We start from the raw sequence: 21206 nt of genomic DNA, 5'->3' as shown, positions 1-21206 counted from the left end.
AAGAGGGCATCATACTGCCCCAGGACTTGCTCCACCAGGACACCAACTTCGGTGGCACTGAAGCTGGTGCCCCTCTGCCTCTCTGGCCGGGGGTTGTCAGTGGTCACAGAAGGTGTTTGCCCCGACATGACAACCCCAGAGGCAGGAGTGGGTGGGCAACTGGGTCCTGGGGCTGGGCTGTGGAGCGATGGAATTCCAGTCGGGAGTCTTCGGTTCCAGCAGGGGTGGTCACAGCAACAGCACCCCTGGCTGATGTGCAGGCAGCATATGGCAGTGCACGTGGGCAGCAGGCAGTCAGGCAGCAGCAGATGGCAGGTGGGAGCGTGCTCGGGGCTCTGGGGGGCAGTAGTTCGGCCTTCTGGGCAGGAGCGTGATCTTCCGTGTGCTTACGCGTGGCCAGCTTGGTACGGAGTGATTTGGCACGTGAAAATCCTGCACGTCAGCGTGAAAACCGAGGAAAGGCCCTTAGCGCGTAAGCGCGTCAGCACACATACGTGATTCTATTGGACCAAAGGCCCTCAGCGCGTAAGCGCGTCTGTGACGTGACCCGCACGGGTGTTTCCCACACAGCACGTGATGACAGAGCACACGTGGAAAGACTGCACGTCAGAGTGTCATCGCGTGTGATTGGTGGAAATGGCCCTAAACGCAGAAGTGACAAAGCGTGTAATTGGTGGAAATGGCCCTACACGCATAAGTGACAAAGCGTGTAATTGGTGGAAATGGCCCTAGCGCCTACACGCCGCGTAAGTGACGCTGGACGTGTGGGCCTGTATAAAAGGTACGCGTAGAACACCATTTCCTTGTACGTGCTTTTCGTGGAGAGCGAGTGGGTGAATTCTGTACTTCTTGTCGTTTCACACGCGATTTACTTCACGGCGTTTCAAGTTCGTATTCCCTGTTACCTCTGACAGCTTTTTCTCTTTTTTCTCTTTTACTGGTTTACCTGGGCCTGTTCCCTCAAACAGTGTTCCCTTCTACTGTTGTCCTGTCTCCTCAGACAGCGTACAAATCTTCTTTTGGCGGGGGTGTTGCCAACCAAACGCGCTCCTTTTTCACGCTCTTTTACCTGGCAGACGGTGAGTCACGCACGTATCTAACATCTGTGCTTGCCCCGTGTGTAGCCTACCCCTTCAGAGGTCATTCTAGGCTGCGTGTGACACGCATACGTTCATTCTTGTGTTACTGGGTGCCACAGCGTAGTGCAGGTTTTTCTTTCTGCACACGTGGTCTAGGAGGGGTTGCGTGCACGTCATCTCCCTTTTTTGGGGCTCCTGTGCGTAGCGTGACCCGTCATCTTTCCCCAGGGGTTACAATCAGCCTTGCAAGAGCACTAGGGTACAATTACCATCTGGTACCCAACCCCTTTGACCCCCAATTGCCCAGGACAATGTTTTACAGCCACTCCCATACGCACATTAACATCAGTGCCATGGCTGGGAGGCGAGGATTCCGTAAGGGTGGCAAAGGTGGAAGAGCCACAAGTGGTGGCCGTGGTGGATCCGGTAGGGGACGTGGTCGTTACTTGCAGGGTGAGCCTGTCCCCCGATGTGTGGAGGACCAGTCAAGGGCACCCATAATCCCCCCATCCCCCCCTCCCGTTGAGGTTGATGTGGCTGACACCATCCATGCTCAGCCCTTGTTGGACCAGCCCATTGTGGCACCAGACCTGGCTGACTCCATGGCTGACTTCCAGGTCAGCAGGCCTATGACACGTGCGCTGGTGCACGTTGATGTCACCATGCCACGTGCATCTGGGGCAGCAAGGTCATCTGCTGCACCAAGTAGGCAGGGCGGAGAGGCTGCAGGGGCAGCTGCAGCGGAGAGACTGCAGTGGCAGCTGTGGCTCCATCCACCCCAGCCCTCACACACCCAGCCCGGACAGTGTCGGTCCTAGTCCATGCTGCTGACATTCCCCCTGACACCATCACACTAGAGCCAATGCCTGCACCAACTCCCATGCTGAGTGTGCAATCCCACACTCCTGATACAGAGTCCACCACGGCTCCTGCCCCTAGTGTCCAGAGCGGCGCAGGACACTCAGGTCACCACCACCTTCCAAGCGGAAGAGGAAGAGTGCTCGTCCGGCACAGGCTGATGCCCCAGACACGGCTACACAGTCCGGCCCGTCCAGGAAGCCCAGCTTCACGGATGACTAACTGAATGCACTTGTCGAGTATGTGTCCGCACATGACAACGAGATGGTCATTGTTGCAGGATCCAAGACCACACCTGCACAACGCCAGGCACACTGGCAGACCGTTGCGGACATCGTAAGTGCCCTTGGAATCGTGAGGCGCACAGCCAATGATTGCTATAAGCGCTGGAATGACCTAAAGCGCAGGGCAAAGAGTAAGCTGGCCTCAAGTCATGCCGCAACTCTAGTGACTGGAGGTGGGTCTCCAGTAGTAGACATAGAACTCACTCCACATGAGTCAGTCGCTGGGACCTACGTCATGGAGGAACAGATCCAAGGCGTGGGAGATTTGGCTGATTACGAGGCATTGTCCGGTGAGTGCACATGCATGTGTGTGTCATCCATGTGCATGGTGTGTGTGTGGGCTTCTGTTTGTGTGACAGGAGAGAGTGTGTGCGCCTGAGTCGTATGGGTCAGCCATGTGCTTCATGCAATACATCCTGCGCAGCTGCATTTGGCCATAGCAGTATCCCTTCTGCCAACAGTAGACATCTAGCCCAACTGCACGCCAGTTGCCCTTGAAGTGTCACCTTGCCACAACATTGTTGCTTAATTTTTCACTGTTCATTTAGTCAGATTGTTTGCATTCCACCACTTTTACTAGGCATGTCGCAGTCCTCTAGTCACATGTCTGACATGGCTATGGTAAAGTGGAGTGACTTTGTTACCTGGATATCATTTGTTCAAACATGTCCCTGTGCAATTGCACCATTTCGGACTGGCAGCTCCAGGTGAAGAATCTGACCTGTTTGAATAAGAAAAGCTATTTCATGCGGGAACTGGACTGAATGAATAGGTGCTGCCCTCCTCTCCATCTTCACTCAATAGCAATGGTACATGCCATCTGTGTGATGGCATGTGTGTTTCACCTGCCAATCACAGCCCAATGTGTGATGCCACTGCCAGGCAGCATGCAGAAAATGTGTTCATCTTCCATCTTGGTGTCATCAGTGTGTGCCATTTGCCTGCCCTTCATACGCAGTGAGGGTGCATGCATGGGAGGGTTTTAGTCATGTGGGACATGTGTCAAACAAGTACTGGTTCTCTTGCTTCTCAGCCCTCATTGTGTGCCATGGTGCTAATGCCTGTTTCCATTTCTTTGTTTTTATGTCTTTGCAGGGGAAGACGCACCTGATACTGCTGGGGTTGTGGAGATGGTGCAGACCCAGGAGGGGTCCGAGGGCCGACCAACCACCAGTGAGGGACGTGGTGTGGTGGTGGGTGAGAACCCACAAGTGCTGCAGGTCCTGCTCTCAATGGGTGTCTCTGGCTGCACCTCCCCCGAGCTGTACTCAGGTGTTGATTCGGATGAGACCTACGTGCCGTCGCAGGTGAGTGTTCCAGGGAGGGATTCTGTTCTGTCTCACCCACCTGCACCAGGGTCAGAACCCTCAATGGGGATGTCAGTTTTGGCAGCTACGCCTTTGGTGGTTACGGATGCAGGGTCACACTCCGCGACATCTGATCCTGTTCCTGGGCCAGCAGATCAGAGGGGGAATGCAGTCCTGCAGCCTCAGGCAGTGCCGGCACAGCAAGGCGCAGTTCGCCTTGCCCCAGACAGGTGTGGTGCCCGCCGACGTGGTGGCCGTACGCCACCTGGCAATACCGCATGGGAGCAATCCATTTACGGTATGGCAACCCAACAGGCAGCATCATCCGAGATGATGGCTCAGGCCATGGATAGGGTGGCCACTTCCATTGTCCACCCTGAAAGGCTGATGGAGCGACTAGAGCAGGCAACCGACTCCATCTGGCAGTCACACAGGGAGGACATGTTGGGGTCCAACAGGGACAGGCGGGCGGCACTGGCGACTCTGCAGGAGGCCATCTCCATTGAGTCCCAGGGCCACAGGGAAGCCCTGAGGCAGGAGCTCCTTCACCTCAGGACGACTCTTGTTGAGCTTGAGGCTTTAACACACCAAAGGACAGAACAGCAGCTGGAGCGTCTCACCCGTACGCTCTCAGCTGAGATGCAGGCAACGAGGGCAGAGGTCCGGGCATCCCGTGAGTTGTTACATGGGGACCTACGCACACTCATCCTCCAGAACCAGACCTACCACACCTGCATGCTTACAGCCATGGAGGAGCAGACTAGGGCCTTGCGTGGGCTGCCTCCCATAGTGCAACCACCTCCGGATGCAGCTGCACAGGGTGATAATAGCGATAGCAGTGATACTCCCACAATAGGGTAGCCGTGTGGGCCATGAGCCCATGGAGGTGTTTTTTTTTCCCAGGATCCACGCAGGTGGGTTCTGGTGTGCATCCTGTCCTCGGACCTCCTGGGTGGCCTCCCCAACCCCCCCAGGCCCTTCAATGGCCATTTTTGATTCTTTTTTATTTTTATTTTTATTTTTGATTTTATTTATTTTATTCCCAATTTTTTTGGGACGATTTGTTGGCTTCCGTGGTTCCTGTGGGCATACGCTGCATTGTGGCTGGGCACATGCAGGCTTGTAATGTATTTGGTTCAGATGCTTGGGTTTGAGTCACACACACCCCTCCTACTTCCCGTTTCCATAGGCTTGCAAAGGGTGTGCCCAAGTGACAGTGAATTACACAGTGACGTTGGACTCCCATGAGCTGTGTGGGCAGTCTGTACTCAATACTGTGTATACATTCCTAGTGCATATTGCTGTTGTGTTGTACACTGCATGTTGCATTGATGTGTAACTCATCTTCTGTGTCTACCTCCCAATTTGCAGGTCCCTTCCTCATGTCTACACAAGGACCTCTAGTCTGGAGATGTGGTCCATGTTGGCAGCAGTGCACCTACAACTCTACATGGCGCCAACACTGCACAGTTGGTAGTGGTGGGAGTGCAGGCATTTCCAGGTGGTGAGACTACTAATATTTAACATTAGTGATGTCATGTTAATGGTAGTACGTGCTCAAGTTTGTTGTTGGTCCGGCATTACTGTGAGCATTTCAGGTGTTGCAAGTTTCTAATAGGGACACTGTACATTGTGACACTAGTGTCATGTTGTGGGGATTACTTTGTTTACCTGCAAATAGCATGACATGGCACGGTGTGTCGTGTGGCGGTGCTGGGGTTGGGTTGGCTGACATGGCACTGTCCTCTTGTTGCATTTTGCAAGTGGGTATTCATTTTAGCTGCTTGAATGTGTAACTTCAGAAAACTGCATTGGTGGTGTCTGTGTGGGTAGGGATGCACACATTGCGACACTTCCAGGTGAACAATCTCAGGCTGATATGGTTTTCACGGTTCTTTCTCCAGACATTCAGGATCAGTGTCAGGTTGAGTCATCATTGATTGTCAGATGGAATGTGCCAGGGCAGTGTGCACTCCACAGGGGTGTGATTTCTATGTGAAGTAATTAGCCACTAGCTGTGTACGGGCTGCCTCCCCCCGTGCCCTTTCCCCTCCCATGCGCAGCGGCTGTGCATGTGGTTGGGGATGGGGGGGCACCACCATGTCCACGGCCAGGCCCCGGCGTGTTGCAACGTTGTGCAGGACACATGCTGCCACTATGATCCTGCACACTACTGGGGGAGCGTACAACAGCTGCCCGCCAGAACGGTCAAGGGAGCGAAAGCGTGACTTCAGCACTCCGAATGTGCGCTCCACTATGCCCCGGGTTGTAATGTGGGCTGCGTTATATCTTACCTGGGGTGGCGTGGTGGGGTCCGAATTGGCGTCATCATGTGGGGGCTGAGAGGGTAGGCACTGTCCCCTGTGGAGGTGGTGATTGGTATCATTGGTGGGGTTGTGACCTTGCTCAGTATCTGACATGCATGCATGTGCAGTGGCATTCATACTCACCAAGCAGCCATGTATCGCCATGCCGCCCAGCTTCTAGGTCCCGGCTTAGGGTGGACATTCGGTAAATGAAGCTGTCGTGGGTTGACCCGGGATAGTTGGCATATACTGAGGTGATGATTCCCTTGGCATTACATACTACCTGCACGTTGATGGAATGCCAGTGCTTGCGGTTCCTATAGATGTGCTCAGATGCCCTGGGGGGACGTAGAGCCACATGGGTGCAGTCGATGGCACCGGGCACTTTGGGGAATCGTGCCACAGCGTAAAAATCCAGGGCGGCAGCATGCCTTTCTGCAGGGGTTCTGGGCAGGTATATGTGCCTGCGGACTGATGGGCGTGCAGTGATGATGTTCAAGACCTGGTGTAGGCAGCGTGACTGGGTGGCCTGTGATACACCACCCACAATGGCACTTGTCCGCTGAAATGATCCAGTGGCTAAGAAGTGCAGTACATTGAGGACCTTCTCCAGGGGGCTGAGTGCTTGGGAGCACAGGGTGGGTGATATGAGGTCATCCTCCCACTCACTCACCAGGTCCAGTATGATGTGTGGTGGAAACCTGTACCTCCCATGCACCTGGTCATCAGGCATCCCGAAAAGGCTGGTTCTGGGTGTGAATATTCTGGCCCTGACTATCCTCCTCCTCCTCCTTTGGTAGGCCACGCCCACTGCTGCTAGGAACGTTATGTTCATCCTGGGTCTGAGCTTGTTATTTTGTTAGCGCGCAAATTAATGCGTTGCGCGTGTTGTAGGCGAGCGTGTGACCCGCGCACCCCTGAAATCCAGTACCCAGTCCAATAGCGTGTGGAAATTCCAGCGCACACCGGGATACAGGTGCGCTGACGTACTTGCGTGTGTAAGTGTCCGCGCACACCTGATATACACGTACATAGGCCAATCGCGTGTACGCGCACTTTTGTCCAATTACACGCGATGACACCCTGACGTGCTGTCCAATTACATGCGATGACACTCTGACGTGCAGTCTTTCCACGTGTGCTCTGTCATCACGTGCTGTGTGGGAAACACCCGTGCGGGTCACGTCACAGACGCGCTTACGCGCTGAGGGCCTTTGGTCCAATAGATTCGCGTATGCATGCTGACGCGCTTACGCGCTAAGGGCCTTTCCTCGGTTTTCACGCTGACGTGCAGGATTTTCACGTGCCAAATCACTCCGTACCAAGCTGGCCACGCGTAAGCACACGGAAGACCACGCTCCTGCCCAGAAGGCCAAACTACTGCCCCCCAGAGCCCCGAGCACGCTCCCACCTGCCATCTGCTGCTGCCTGACTGCCTGCTGCCCACGTGCACTGCCATTTGCTGCCTGCACATCAGCCAGGGGTGCTGTTGCTGTGACCACCCCTGCTGGAACCGAAGACTCCTGACTGGAATTCCATCGCTCCACAGCCCAGCCCCAGGACCCAGTTGCCCACCCACTCCTGCCTCTCGGGTTGTCATGTCGGGGCAAACACCATCTGTGACCACTGACAACCCCCGGCCAGAGAGGCAGAGGGGCACCAGCTTCAGTGCCACCGAAGTTGGTGTCCTGGTGGAGCAAGTCCTGGGGCAGTATGATGCCCTCTTCGGAAGTTCCCGCGCCGACAAGGAAGGACGGACTCGGATCTGGACTGACATCGTGACTGCCATCAACGCGGAGGGGGTGGCAGTCCGGGACTTACAACATGTCAGGAAGCGTTGGGAGGACTTCAGGTCCAGGACCCTGAACAAGGCCCGGCGCCTCTTGAAGGCAGCGGATGCCAAGGGGCGCCGGGGCCACTTGTCGGAAGAACAGATGGGGGTCCTGGAACGCATATCCCCAGCGCTCCACGTCCAGGTCCTAGAGAAGCAGACCCGTCTGGAGTCGAGCGGTGAGTGTACATGCATCCTGATTGTGAGCAGTGCGTGTGGTGATTATTCGGTATTGTGCCGCTTGCACATCTGTTTGTATGGGGTCGAGTATGGGTGGGGGTGTACAGGGCCGTGGGGCTGACACATGCGAGGGCTGTAATGTGTGAGACATGGATGGTGCTTGTGTGTGTGGGCTTGCATGGCAAATGCAGTTGTGCGTGCACACATGTTTGGATGAATGTGTATGTAAGTAGACATGTCCGTGATGTCAGGCATGTATGTTGTTTTCGGCTGCATGTATGAGCACTGTGTACATGTGCATGTGTGTGTATTTGTCAAGGGTGCAACAGTGATGCAACATGGATGCATGTGACAGCAGTATGTGGAAGCCTGATTGGCAGATGTGACATGGATGCCCGTCTGAACAGTGCGACACTTGGCAGAGGTGTAGACATGCATGCAAGTGTGGTGGTGTGTGTACATGTGTGGTGCACTTCCTGTGTTACATGTGATGTCTGGCTCCACTTTGGCTGCTGATGCTGTTGTATGTGTAGGGATGGTGGTGGCAGTTGCGATATGGCTGTGGTATGGCTCATGTGTGCGAGTTGCAATGACATGTGTGTTGGGGATTGTGATGACATGTCCGAGGTTTGCCAATGCCACTCATGTGCAACTGTCATGCGTGTATGTGTCCATTGTACAGTGCCCTGATGCCTGTGTTTTGTTTCTCCCTGTCTGCAGCGGCAACTGATGAAGAGGGCGGAGAAGGTGCTGTGGAGCACAGCGGCGGGGATCCGACCGCCAGCCGGAGACGCAAGGCCCGGCTCCCCTCCCGTGTTGTCATCTCGTCGGGGAGTGAGGAGTCCGGTGCCGCGTCCCAGGCCGCAGCTGCCGGGAGGAGGTCCAAGAGGCGGAGGTTGCAGTTGGACTCCTCGGCAGCAGAAGGGGCAGCTGGGACCCCACAGGGCCCAACAGGGGAAGATGGCACGGAGTCATCCAGGTTGGTGGGGGGTTTGGTGGAGAAGGGGGCCGTGCAAGCACCAGAGACGGGGTCTGGAGGTGGGGATCCCACTGGTGCTAGTGGTGCAGTGCAGGACCAGGGACAGGAGGCAGCACAGGCGGCCCCGGAGGTGCCTGTGTGCAATCCTGTCCCCGATCCTGTCCCTAGATCATCTTGCACCAGCAGGGATGCCTACGTCCAGACCCGTTTTCAGGCAGGGGATGAGCTGACATCAACTGGCCTTCCTCTGCCTGCGGACGTGGCCATCCAGGTCCGGGTTGAGCCTGTTCTGGTGTGGCGTTGCGTCAACGGGCCATGCGAGGTGACCTGCAGTCTTTTCATGGAGAGACTGCACGTCATCTCGAATGGCTCGTTGACCACGTCAGCCTGCTGGGACAGGTCACCCAGGCCGGATTCCTCCGTCTGATTGGGCTTGCTCCGACCCCCTCCTCAACTGGACCCCCTACGCGCCAGTCGTCCTCTGTGCCATCTTCCCACCCATCAGTCACCTGGGTGCCCTGTGGAGCTGCCTCTGACGGTGCGGCCAGGCTGGTGGAGGAGGCATCCCTGCCACAGTCGGGAGTCGGAGGTCCAGCAGGGGTGGCCACATCAACAACTGCACCCCAGCCGGCGGAGGATGTGCAGGCAGCAGGAGGCAGTGCACGGGCAGAGGCAGAGCAGCAGCAGCAGCAACATGGTGGGAGACATGAAGGCTCGGGGCTTTCGACATCGGAGGGGCAGGCATCGGCCCGAGGGCAGGGGGCCCCAGGACAGAGAGTGTCTTCCGTGTGGCAGCGGTTGGGCCACGCCATAGGTGCGGAGCGGCGGCGGGCGGAAGAGGCGCGGCTCACAATGGTCAGGGCGGAGAACTCCATGCGGAGGGCCCTGAGGCGGGCTGAGTGCCTCGAGGCAATCCGCAGGGGGTTGGAGGAGGACACGGCGTCGTCTCTGCGGACCCTCGGGGCCAGGGAACTGGACCGCCTCCGGGACATCGAACAGGAGTTCGATGATGCCCTGGCCCAGGACACCACGGAGTGAGCCGCTGGACTTGCCCGCCGCCTTTGTATATAGTTCTTTAGTTTTAGGTTTCCTTTTTTTCTCATTATGATTTGGAGTCGACGGACACTGCTCCACTTTTTGTATATAGTTGATTTTTAGGTAGGTTTTTTAGTAGGTTTCCTTTGTTCAGTTGGGCTCATGGACCCTTGGTAGTTTTTTACATAGTTCTTTATTGCATGGAGATTTTTTTACATTTGACTTTGGCCAACTTTTTTTTGGATTCTGATTTGCAGTTTTGTGTTTTTATGCGGACATGCAGCTTTTTTTTCTCATTCACATTGTAGTTTGTTTTCTTTCTTTAGCATTCTTTATTTTTTTCAATACAATTTTGTTTCCATACTTCACTGTGTGGTATTATCTCATTGGTTTCATGCATGTCATGTTGTGTGTTTTCCCATTCAATTGCAACCATTGTGTGTGACGGACATGGGTTCATTAGCTTCATGAACATTGGGGGTGTAACATGTGATTTCCATTTCCATGTGGGTGAATGGGTTACTTGGTAGGGCTTTTTGGCTGTGGAGGCTGACCATTACGCACATGATTGGGGATTGTGAGGACCTGGTGGGGGCTGCCCATGGTGGCAGGGGGGTGGGGGGGTGGGAGACATGAGTGGGGGCCTGGTGGAGGCTGGCCATGGTGGCAGGGAGGTGGGGTGGTGGTAGACATGAGTGGGGCCTGGTGGAGGCTGCCCCTGCACTGCTGGGGGGTGGGGGTGGTGGGAGACATGGGTGGGGGCCTGGTGGGGGCTGCCCCTGGTGGCTGGGGGGTGGGGGTGGTGGGAGACATGAGTGGGGGCCTGGTGGAGGGTGACCCTGGATGCTGGGGGTGGGGGTGGTGGGAGACATGAGTGGGGGCCTGGTGGAGGCTGCCCCTGCACTGCTGGGGGGTGGGGGTGGTGGGAGACATGAGTGGGGGCCTGCTGGAGGCTGCCCCTGGTGGCTGGGGGGTGGGGGTGGTGGGAGACATGAATGGGGGCCTGGTGGAGGGTGACCCTGGATGCTGGGGGGTGGGGGTGCAGGGGGACATGAGTGGGGGCCTGGTGGAGGGTGGCCATGGTGGCAGGGGGGTGGGGGGGGTGGTAGACATGAGTGGGGGCCTGGTGGAGGCTGCCCCTGCACTGCTGGGGGGTGGGGGTGGTGGGAGACATGAGTGGGGGCCTGGTGGGGGCTGCCCATGGTGGCAGGGGGGTGGGGGTGGTGGGAGACATGAGTGGGGGCCTGGTGGGGGCTGCCCATGGTGGCAGGGGGGTGGGGGTGGTGGTAGACATGAGTTGGGGCCTGGTGGAAGCTGCCCCTGCACTGCTGGGGGGTGGGAGTGGTGGGAGACATGAGTGGGGGCCTGGTGGAGGGTGCCCCTGCACTGCTGGGGGGTGGGGGTGGTGGGAGACAAGAGTGGGGGCCTGGTGGAGGCTGCCCATGGTGGCAGGGGGGTGGGGGTGGTGGTAGACATGAGTGGGGGCCTGGTTGAGGCTGCCCCTGCACTGCTGGGGGGTGGGGGTGGTGGGAGACATGAGTGGGGGCCTGGAGGAGTGTGACCCTGGATGCTGGGGGGTGGGGGTGGTGGGAGACATGAGTGGGGGCCTGGTGGAGGCTGCCCATGGTGGCAGGGGGGTGGGGGTGGTGGTAGACATGAGTGGGGGCCTGGTGGAGGCTGCCCCTGCACTGCTGGGGGGTGGGGGTGGTGGGAGACATGAGTGGGGGCCTGGTGGGGGATGCCCATGGTGGCAGGGGGGTGGGGGTGGTGGTAGACATGAGTTGGGGCCTGGTGGAGGCTGCCCCTGCACTGCTGGGGGGTGGGGGTGGTGGGAGACATGGGTGGGGGCCTGGTGGGGGCTGCCCCTGGGGGGTGGGGGTGGTGGGAGACATGAGTGGGGGCCTGGTGGAGGGTGCCCCTGCACTGCTGGGGGGTGGGGGTGGTGGGAGACATGAGTGGGGGCCTGCTGGAGGCTGCCCCTGGTGGCTGGGGGGTGGGGGTGGTGGGAGACATGAGTGGGGGCCTGGTGGAGGCTGCCCCTGCACTGCTGGGGGGTGGGGGTGGTGGGAGACATGAGTGGGGGCCTGGTGGAGGCTGCCCCTGGTGGCATGGGGGTGGGGGTGGTGGGAGACATTAGTGGGGGCCTGGTGGAGGCTGCCCCTGCACTGCTGGGGGGTGGGGGTGGTGGGAGACATGAGTGGGGGCCTGGTGGAGGGTGCCCCTGCACTGCTGGGGGGTGGGGGTGGTGGGAGACATGAGTGGGGGCCTACTGGAGGCTGCCCCTGGTGGCTGGGGGGTGGGGGTGGTGGGAGACATGAGTGGGGGCCTGGTGGAGGGTGACCCTGGATGCTGGGGGGTGGGGGTGCAGGGGGACATGAGTGGGGGCCTGGTGGAGGGTGGCCATGTTGGCAGGGGGGTGGGGGTGGTGGTAGACATGAGTGGGGGCCTGGTGGAGGCTGCCCCTGGTTGCTGGGGGGTGGGGGTGGTGGGAGACATGGGTGGGGGCCTGGTGGGGGCTGCCCCTGGTGGCTGGGGGGTGGGGGTGGTGGGAGACATGAGTGGGGGCCTGGTGGAGGGTGCCCCTGCACTGCTGGGGGGTGGGGGTGGTGGGAGACATGAGTGGGGGCCTGCTGGAGGCTGCCCCTGGTGGCTGGGGGGTGGGGGTGGTGGGAGACATGAGTGGGGGCCTGGTGGGGGCTGCCCATGGTGGCAGGGGGGTGGGGGTGGTGGGAGACATGAGTGGGGGCCTGGTGGAGGCTGCCCCTGCACTGCTGAGGGGTGGGGGTGGTGGGAGACATGAGTGGGGGCCTGGTGGAGGGTGCCCCTGCACTGCTGGGGGGTGGGGGTGGTGGGAGACATGAGTGGGGGCCTGCTGGAGGCTGCCCCTGGTGGCTGGGGGGTGGGGGTGGTGGGAGACATTAGTGGGGGCCTGGTGGAGGCTGCCCCTGCACTGCTGGGGGGTGGGGGTGGTGGGAGACATGAGTGGGGGCCTGGTGGAGGGTGCCCCTGCACTGCTGGGGGGTGGGGGTGGTGGGAGACATGAGTGGGGGCCTACTGGAGGCTGCCCCTGGTGGCTGGGGGGTGGGGGTGGTGGGAGACATGAGTGGGGGCCTGGTGGAGGGTGACCCTGGATGCTGGGGGGTGGGGGTGCAGGGGGACATGAGTGGGGGCCTGGTGGAGGGTGGCCATGTTGGCAGGGGGGTGGGGGTGGTGGTAGACATGAGTGGGGGCCTGGTGGAGGCTGCCCCTGGTTGCTGGGGGGTGGGGGTGGTGGGAGACATGGGTGGGGGCCTGGTGGGGGCTGCCCCTGGTGGCTGGGGGGTGGGGGTGGTGGGAGACATGAGTGGGGGCCTGGTGGAGGGTGCCCCTGCACTGCTGGGGGGTGGGGGTGGTGGGAGACATGAGTGGGGGCCTGCTGGAGGCTGCCCCTGGTGGCTGGGGGGTGGGGGTGGTGGGAGACATGAGTGGGGGCCTGGTGGGGGCTGCCCATGGTGGCAGGGGGGTGGGGGTGGTGGGAGACATGAGTGGGGGCCTGGTGGAGGCTGCCCCTGCACTGCTGAGGGGTGGGGGTGGTGGTAGACATGAGTGGGGGCCTGGTGGAGGCTGCCCCTGCACTGCTGGGGGGTGGGGGTGGTGGGAGACATGAGTGGGGGCCTGCTGGAGGCTGCCCCTGGTGGCTGGGGGGTGGGGGTGGTGGGAGACATGAGTGGGGGCCTGGTGGAGGCTGCCCCTGCACTGCTGGAGGGTGGGGGTGGTGGGAGACATGAGTGGGGGCCTGGTGGAGGGTGCCCCTGCACTGCTGGGGGGTGGGGGTGGTGGGAGACATGAGTGGGGGCCTGCTGGAGGCTGCCCCTGGTGGCTGGGGGGTGGGGGTGGTGGGAGACATGAGTGGGGGCCTGGTGGAGGGTGACCCCGGATGCTGGGGGGTGGGGGTGCAGTGGGTCATGAGTGGGGGCCTGGTGGAGGGTGGCCATGGTGGCAGGGGGGTGGGGGTGGTGGTAGACATGAGTGGGGGCCTGGTGGAGGCTGCCCCTGCACTGCTGGGGGGTGGGGGTGGTGGGAGACATGAGTGGGGGCCTGGTGGGGGCTGCCCATGGTGGCAGGGGGGTGGGGGTGGTGGTAGACATGAGTTGGGGCCTGGTGGAAGCTGCCCCTGCACTGCTGGGGGGTGGGAGTGGTGGGAGACATGAGTGGGGGCCTGGTGGAGGGTGCCCCTGCACTGCTGGGGTGTGGGGGTGGTGGGAGACATGAGTGGGGGCCTGGTGGAGGCTGCCCATGGTGGCAGGGGGGTGGGGTGGTGGTAGGCATGAGTGGGGGCCTGGTTGAGGCTGCCCCTGCACTGCTGGGGGGTGGGGGTGGTGGGAGACATGAGTGGGGGCCTGGTGGAGGGTGACCCTGGATGCTGGGGGGTGGGGGTGGTGGTAGACATGAGTGGGGGCCTGGTGGAGGCTGCCCCTGCACTGCTGGGGGGTGGGGGTGGTGGGAGACATGAGTGGGGGCCTGGTGGGGGCTGCCCATGGTGGCAGCGGGGTGGGGGTGGTGGTAGACATGAGTGGGGGCCTGGTGGAGGCTGCCCCTGCACTGCTGGGGGGTGGGGGTGGTGGGAGACATGGGTGGGGGCCTGGTGGGGGCTGCCCCTGGTGGCTGGGGGGTGGGGGTGGTGGGAGATATGAGTGGGGGCCTGGTGGAGGGTGCCCCTGCACTGCTGGGGGGTGGGGGTGGTGGGAGACATGAGTGGGGGCCTGCTGGAGGCTGCCCCTGGTGGCTGGGGGGTGGGGGTGGTGGGAGACATTAGTGGGGGCCTGGTGGAGGCTACCCCTGCACTGCTGGGGGGTGGGGGTGGTGGGAGACATGAGTGGGGGCCTGGTGGAGGGTGCCCCTGCACTGCTGGGGGGTGGGGGTGGTGGGAGACATGAGTGGGGGCCTGCTGGAGGATGCCCCTGGTGGCTGGGGGGTGGGGGTGGTGGGAGACATGAGTGGGGGCCTGGTGGAGGGTGACCCCGGATGCTGGGGGGTGGGGGTGCAGGGGGACATGAGTGGGGGCCTGGTGGAGGGTGGCCATGGTGGCAGGGGGGTGGGGGTGGTGGTAGACATGAGTGGGGGCCTGGTGGAGGCTGCCCCTGGTGGCTGGGGGGTGGGGGTGGTGGGAGACATGAGTGGGGCCTGGTGGGGGCTGCCCATGGTGGCAGGGGGGTGGGGGTGGTGGGAGACATGAGTGGGGGCCTGGTGGAGGCTGCCCCTGCACTGCTGAGGGGTGGGGGTGGTGGGAGACATGAGTGGGGGCCTGGTGGAGGGTGCCCCTGCACTGCTGGGGGGTGGGGGTGGTGGGAGACATGAGTGGGGGCCTGGTGGAGGCTGCCCATGGTGGCAGGGGGGTGGGGGTGGTGGTAGACATGAGTGGGGGCCTGGTGGAGGCTGCCCCTGCACTGCTGGGGGGTGGGGGTGGTGGGAGACATGAGTGGGGGCCTGCTGGAGGCTGCCCCTGGTGGCTGGGGGTTGGGGCTGGTGGGAGACATGAGTGGGGGCCTGGTGGAGGCTGCCCCTGCACTGCTGGGGGGTGGGGGTGGTGGGAGACATGAGTGGGGGCCTGGTGGAGGGTGCCCCTGCACTGCTGGGGGGTGGGGGTGGTGGGAGACATGAGTGGGGGCCTGCTGGAGGCTGCCCCTGGTGGCTGGGGGGAGGGGGTGGTGGGAGACATGAGTGGGGGCCTGGTGGAGGGTGACCCTGGATGCTGGGGGGTGGGGGTGCAGTGGGACATGAGTGGGGGCCTGGTGGAGGGTGGCCATGGTGGCAGGGGGGTGGGGGTGGTGGTAGACATGAGTGGGGGCCTGGTGGAGGCTACCCCTGCACTGCTGGGGGGTGGGGGTGGTGGGAGACATGGGTGGGGGCCTGGTGGGGGCTGCCCCTGGTGGCTGGGGGGTGGGGGTGGTGGGAGACATGAGTGGGGCCTGGTGGAGGCTGCCCATGGTGGCAGGGGGGTGGGGGTGGTTGTAGACATGAGTGGGGGCCTGGTGGAGGCTGCCCCTGCACTGCTGGGGGGTGGGGGTGGTGGGAGACATGAGTGGGGGCCTGGTGGAGGCTGCCCCTGGTGGCTGGGGGGTGGGGGTGGTGGGAGACATGAGTGGGGGCCTGGTGGAGGGTGACCCTGGATGCTGGGGGGTGGGGGTGCAGGGGGACATGAGTGGGGGCCTGGTGGAGGGTGGCCATGGTGGCAGGGGGGTGGGGGTGGTGGTAGACATGAGTGGGGGCCTGGTGGAGGCTGCCCCTGCACTGCTGGGGGGTGGGGGTGGTGGGAGACATGAGTGGGGGCCTGGTGGAGGCTGCCCCTGGTGGCTGGGGGTGGGGGTGGTGGGAGACATGAGTGGGGGCCTGGTGGAGGGTGAGCCTGGATGCTGGGGGGTGGGGGTGCAGGGGGACATGAGTGGGGGCCTGGTGGAGGGTGGCCATGGTGGCAGGGGGGTGGGGGTGGTGGTAGACATGAGTGGGGGCCTGGTGGAGGCTGCCCCTGCACTGCTGGGGGGTGGGGGTGGTGGGAGACATGAGTGGGGGCCTGGTGGAGGCTGCCCCTGGTGGCTGGGGGGTGTGGGTGGTGGGAGACATGAGTGGGGGCCTGGTGGAGGCTGCCCATGGTGGCAGGGGGGGTGGGGGTGGTGGGAGACATGAGTGGGGGCCTGGTGGGGGCTGCCCACGGTGGCAGGGGGGTGGGGGTGGTGGTAGACATGAGTTGGGGCCTGGTGGAGGCTGCCCCTGCACTGCTGGGGGGTGGGGGTGGTGGGAGACATGAGTGGGGGCCTGGTGGAGGGTGCCCCTGCACTGCTGGGGGGTGGGGGTGGTGGGAGACATGAGTGGGGGCCTGCTGGAGGCTGCCCCTGGTGGCTGGGGGGTGGGTGTGGTGGGAGACAGGAGTGGGGGCCTGGTGGAGGGTGACCCTGGATGCTGGGGGGTGGGGGTGCAGGGGGACATGAGTGGGGGCCTGGTGGAGGGTGGCCATGGTGGCAGGGGGGTGGGGTGGTGGTAGACATGAGTGGGGGCCTGGTGGAGGCTGCCCCTGCACTGCTGGGGGGTGGGGGTGGTGGGAGACATGAGTGGGGGCCTGGTGGGGGCTGCCCATGGTGGCAGGGGGGTGGGGGTGGTGGGAGACAGGAATGGGGGCCTGGTGGGGGCTGCCCGTGGTGGCAGGAGGGTGGGGGTGGTGGTAGACATGAGTTGGGGCCTGGTGGAGGGTGAGCCTGGATGCTGGGGGGTGGGGGTGCAGGGGGACATGAGTGGGGCCCTGGTGGAGGGTGGCCATGGTGGCAGGGGGGTGGGGGTGGTGGTAGACATGAGTGGGGGCCTGGTGGAGGCTGCCCCTGCACTGCTGGGGGGTGGGGGTGGTGGGAGACATGAGTGGGGGCCTGGTGGAGGCTGCCCCTGGTGGCTGGGGGGTGTGGGTGGTGGGAGACATGAGTGGGGGCCTGGTGGAGGCTGCCCATGGTGGCAGGGGGGGTGGGGGTGGTGGGAGACATGAGTGGGGGCCTGGTGGGGGCTGCCCACGGTGGCAGGGGGGTGGGGGTGGTGGTAGACATGAGTTGGGGCCTGGTGGAGGCTGCCCCTGCACTGCTGGGGGGTGGGGGTGGTGGGAGACATGAGTGGGGGCCTGGTGGAGGGTGCCCCTGCACTGCTGGGGGGTGGGGGTGGTGGGAGACATGAGTGGGGGCCTGCTGGAGGCTGCCCCTGGTGGCTGGGGGGTGGGTGTGGTGGGAGACAGGAGTGGGGGCCTGGTGGAGGGTGACCATGGATGCTGGGGGGTGGGGGTGCAGGGGAACATGAGTGGGGGCCTGGTGGAGGGTGGCCATGGTGGCAGGGGGGTGGGGTGGTGGTAGACATGAGTGGGGCCCTGGTGGAGGCTGCCCCTGCACTGCTGGGGGGTGGGGGTGGTGGGAGACATGAGTGGGGGCCTGGTGGGGGCTGCCCATGGTGGCAGGGGGGTGGGGGTGGTGGGAGACATGAATGGGGGCCGGGTGGGGGCTGCCCGTGGTGGCAGGGGGGTGGGGGTGGTGGTAGACATGAGTTGGGGCCTGGTGGAGGCTGCCCCTGCACTGCTGGGGGGTGGGGGTGGTGGGAGACATGAGTGGGGGCCTGGTGGAGGTTGCCCCTGCACTGCTGGGGGGTGGGGGTGGTGGGAGACATGAGTGGGGGCCTGGTGGAGGCTGCCCATGGTGGCAGGGGGGTGGGGGTGGTGGTAGACATGAGTGGGGGCCTGGTGGAGGCTGCCCCTGCACTGCTGGGGGGTGGGGGTGGTGGGAGACATGAGTGGGGGCCTGGTGGAGGGTGACCCTGGATGCTGGGGGGTGGGGGTGGTGGGAGACATGAGTGGGGGCCTGGTGGAGGCTGCCCATGGTGGCAGGGGGGTGGGGGTGGTGGTAGACATGAGTGGGGGCCTGGTGGAGGCTGCCCCTGCACTGCTGGGGGGTGGGGGTGGTGGGAGACATGAGTGGGGTCCTGGTGGGGGCTGCCCATCGTGGCAGGGGCGTGGGGGTGGTGGTAGACATGAGTTGGGGCCTGGTGGAGGCTGCCCCTGCACTGCTGGGGGGTGGGGGTGGTGGGAGACATGAGTGGGGGCCTGGTGGAGGGTGACCCTGGATGCTGGGGGGTGGGGGTGGTGGGGGACATGAGTGGGGGCCTGGTGGAGGCTGCCCATGGTGGCAGGGGGGTGGGGGTGGTGGTAGACATGTGTTGGGGCCTGGTGGAGGCTGCCCCTGCACTGCTGGGGGGTGGGGGGGGTGGGAGACATGAGTGGGGGCCTGGTGGGGGCTGCCCATCGTGGCAGGGGGGTGGGGGTGGTGGTAGACATGAGTTGGGGCCTGGTGGAGGCTGCCCCTGGTGGCTGGGGGGTGGGGGTGGTGGGAGACATGAGTGGGGGCCTGGTGGAGGGTGCCCCTGCACTGCTGGGGGGTGGGGGTGGTGGGAGACATGGTTGGGGGCCTGCTGGAGGCTGCCCCTGGTGGCTGGGGGGTGGGGGTGGTGGGAGACATGAGTGGGGGCCTGGTGGGGGCTGCCCATGGTGGCAGGGGGGTGGGGGTGGTGGGAGACATGAGTGGGGGCCTGGTGGAGGCTGCCCCTGCACTGCTGGGGGGTGGGGGTGGTGGGAGACATGAGTGGGGGCCTGGTGGAGGGTGCCCCTGCACTGCTGGGGGGTGGGGGTGGTGGGGGACATGAGTGGGGGCCTGGTGGAGGCTGCCCATGGTGGCAGGGGGGTGGGGGTGGTTGTAGACATGAGTGGGGGCCTGGTGGAGGCTGCCCCTGCACTGCTGGGGGGTGGGGGTGGTGGGAGACATGAGTGGGGGCCTGCTGGAGGCTGCCCCTGGTGGCTGGGGGGTGGGGGTGGTGGGAGACATGAGTGGGGGCCTGGTGGAGGCTGCCCCTGCACTGCTGGGGGGTGGGGGTGGTGGGAGACATGAGTGGGGGCCTGGTGGAGGGTGCCCCTGCACTGCTGGGGGGTGGGGGTGGTGGGAGACATAAGTGGGGGCCTGCTGGAGGCTGCCCCTGGTGGCTGGGGGGTGGGTGTGGTGGGAGACAGGAGTGGGGGCCTGGTGGAGGGTGACCCTGGATGCTGGGGGGTGGGGGTGCAGGGGGACATGAGTGGGGGCCTGGTGGAGTGTGGCCATGGTGGCAGGGGGGTGGGGGTGGTGGTAGACATGAGTGGGGGCCTGGTGGAGGCTGCCCCTGCACTGCTGGGGGGTGGGGGTGGTGGGAGACATGAGTGGGGGCCTGGTGGGGGCTGTCCATGGTGGCAGGGGCGTGGGGGTGGTGGGAGACATGAATGGAGGCCTGGTGGGGGCTGCCCGTGGTGGCAGGGGGGTGGGGGTGGTGGTAGACATGAGTTGGGGCCTGGTGGAGGCTGCCTCTGCACTGCTGGGGGGTGGGGGTGGTGGGAGACATGAGTGGGGGCCTGGTGGAGGGTGCCCCTGCACTGCTGGGGGGTGGGGGTGGTGGGAGACATGAGTGGGGGCCTGGTGGAGGCTGCCCATGGTGGCAGGGGGGTGGGGGTGGTGGTAGACATGAGTGGGGGCCTGGTGGAGGCTGCCCCTGCACTGCTGGGGGGTGGGGGTGGTGGGAGACATGAGTGGGGGCCTGGTGTAGGGTGCCCCTGGATGCTGGGGGGTGGGGGTGCAGGGGGACATGAGTGGGGACCTGGTGGAGGGTGGCCATGGTGGCAGGGGGGTGGGGGTGGTGGTAGACATGAGTGGGGGCCTGGTGGAGGCTGCCCCTGCACTGCTGGGGGGTGGGGGTGGTGGGAGACATGAGTGGGGGCCTGGTGGAGGCTGCCCCTGGTGGCTGGGGGGTGGGGGTGGTGGGAGACATGAGTGGAGGCCTGGTGTAGGGTGAGCCTGGATGCTGGGGGGTGGGGGTGCAGGGGGACATGAGTGGGGGCCTGGTGGAGGGTGGCCATGGTGGCAGGGGGGTGGGGGTGGTGGTAGACATGAGTGGGGGCCTGCTGGAGGCTGCCCCTGCACTGCTGGGCGGTGGGGGTGGTGGGAGGCATGAGTGGGGGCCTGGTGGAGGCTGCCCCTGGTGGCTGGGGGGTGGGGGTGGTGGGAGACATGAGTGGGGGCCTGGTGGAGGCTGCCCATGGTGGCAGGGGGGTGGGGGTGGTCGGAGACATGAGTGGGGGCCTGGTGGGGGCTGCCCATGGTGGCAGGGGGGTGGGGGTGGTGGTAGACATGAGTTGGGGCCTGGTGGAGGCTGCCCCTGCACTGCTGGGGGGTGGGGGTGGTGGGAGACATGAGTGGGGGCCTGGTGGAGGGTGCCCCTGCACTGTTGGGGGGTGGGGGTGGTGGGAGACATGAGTGGGGGCCTGCTGGAGGCTGCCCCTGGTGGCTGGGGGGTGGGGGTGGTGGGAGACATAAGTGGGGGCCTGGTGGAGGGTGACCCTGGATGCTGGGGGGTGGGGGTGCAGGGGGACATGAGTGGTGGCCTGGTGGAGGGTGGCCATGGTGGCAGGGGGGTGGGGGTGGTGATAGACATGAGTGGGGGCCTGGTGGAGGCTGCCCCTGCACTGCTGGGGGGTGGGGGTGGTGGGAGACATGAGTGGGGGCCTGGTGGGGGCTGCCCATGGTGGCAGGGGGGTGGGGGTGGTGGGAGACATGAATGGGGGCCTGGTGGGGGCTGCCCATGGTGGCAGGGGGGTGGGGGTGGTGGTAGACATGAGTTGGGGCCTGGTGGAGGCTGCCCCTGCATTGCTGGGGGGATGGGGGTGGTGGGAGACATGAGTGGGGGCCTGGTGGAGGGTTCCCCTGCACTGCTGGGGGGTGGGGGTGGTGGGAGACATGAGTGGGGGCCTGGTGGAGGCTGCCCATGGTGGCAG

Source organism: Ambystoma mexicanum, chromosome 2q, assembly GCF_040938575.1.
Source record: "Ambystoma mexicanum isolate Mex_15411 chromosome 2q, UKY_AmexF1_1, whole genome shotgun sequence".
Classification (NCBI taxonomy): Eukaryota; Metazoa; Chordata; class Amphibia; order Caudata; family Ambystomatidae; genus Ambystoma; species Ambystoma mexicanum.
This window is presented reverse-complemented; position numbering follows the sequence as displayed.